The sequence below is a fragment of the Geospiza fortis genome, unplaced genomic scaffold (genome assembly GCF_000277835.1).
Source record: "Geospiza fortis unplaced genomic scaffold, GeoFor_1.0 scaffold432, whole genome shotgun sequence".
NCBI classification, from domain to species: Eukaryota; Metazoa; Chordata; class Aves; order Passeriformes; family Thraupidae; genus Geospiza; species Geospiza fortis.
The window spans coordinates 283,994-285,453 of NW_005054436.1; the positions used below are offsets into that span (position 1 = coordinate 283,994).

Below are 1,460 nucleotides of genomic sequence, written 5' to 3' on the forward strand. Positions count from 1 at the left end.
TTGCTGCCCCGGCCGGGGCGGGCTCGGGGGGCTCGGGGGGCGCACAGGCGGTACCCGAGGGGCTGAGCTGCCCTAATTAGCTCCGCCATCATTAACCCGCCTTCCCTGCCACCGGCAGGCAGCTGGGGCAGCAGGGTGGGTGTTCAGATCCTGTGACTCTGGGAATCTCGGTGAGGGGGTGCTGGGCACTGCCCCTGTGCCCCCTTCACCAGGAGAGGGACTGGGGGCAGAGGAGGGGGCAGAGCTGCAGTTCCTGCAGTGGAGGGCCCGGGCTGCAGCCCTCGGATGGATGCCCACGGTGGGAATGAGTCCCTGCCATCCCCGGGTGGGGGACATGTCAGATGTCACCAGCAGAGCTGGATGCAGCCCCTGTGCCTGCTGGGGCTGTGAGGATGAGGATGGTCAGGGGCCTCCGTGCTGCTCCCCCGGGCCAGCTCCTGCTAACAGGATGTGATGGGTGCGGGAAGCGCTGTCACTCGGCATCTCTCATCCGGGAGCAGGGAAACGGAGCAGGGGATGGCCCTGCTGGCACTCGGGAACCTCCCCCTGCTCTGCCCCCTCGGGAAACACCGTCCCACCCCCTCCCCAGCATCAAATAGCCGCACCTCATACCACAAATTAATTTATTCCCCTACCAGAGTTGTAAACAAGAAGCAGCCCCCCTACCCTGACCCACCGAGGGGTCCCCATCCCAGGGGTCCGCTTCACGAGGGGCCCTTCACATCCATCTCCCCAGAAATGTGCAAATCCAACCCCAGATGTGCAAAGAAAGGCTTTGGCGGGGGAGCCCTGGGTGCCGTGAGGGGGGTGGCGGCACACAGAGGTCCCCAGAACTTGTGGGTTTGGGGGTGCAGAGGCTGGGGCAGCCCCCCCTCCTGAAGGCAGCGAGCACTAGAGGGCAGCAGGGCCCAGCGCTGGGCGCGGGAGGGAGGCATGGAAATCAAATTAAATAATAATTCAAATACCAATAAATAAATAAATGGACGGCTGGGAGAAGGGGGGGAGGGGGTTGAGTCCCTCCTCCTCTGGCAACGAGTCTCTCCTCCCCTTCCCCAAATGTATAAAATATATTTTGACTATCTGAGGTAAATAACAAGGTTGTAAAAACAACAAGAGGGGGGTGAACGTTCCTGGCGTTTCCCCACCCTTAAAAAAATAAAGCATCATAAACAGTTTTAAAGAAAATATGAGGATCAGCCCCCTCTCTCTCACGCATAAATATAGATTATATTATGGATAAAAAATACATCTTGCTCTCTATTCAAAAAGTGGAAAAATAGAGGAAAAGAAGGGGTTGTGCCCAAAAAGGACGAGGCTGGGAAGAGCTGCTTGTTTCCAAGAGCTCCTGCATGAAAAGGGGGAATGAAAGCAAACCCCCCAGCTGCGATGGTGAGTGAGGGATGGGGGGATCAGACGTCGCTGGGGGAGCGGGAGCGGAAGGGCAGCGAGGGGGAGACGCA

General features: G+C 58.5%; 1 protein-coding gene across 1 annotated transcript in view; it reads right to left on the reverse strand.

The window, feature by feature from the left end:
• GPR3 (G protein-coupled receptor 3) overlaps positions 1-1,460 on the reverse strand; it is a 7,309-nt gene that overhangs the window by 4,819 nt on the left and 1,030 nt on the right.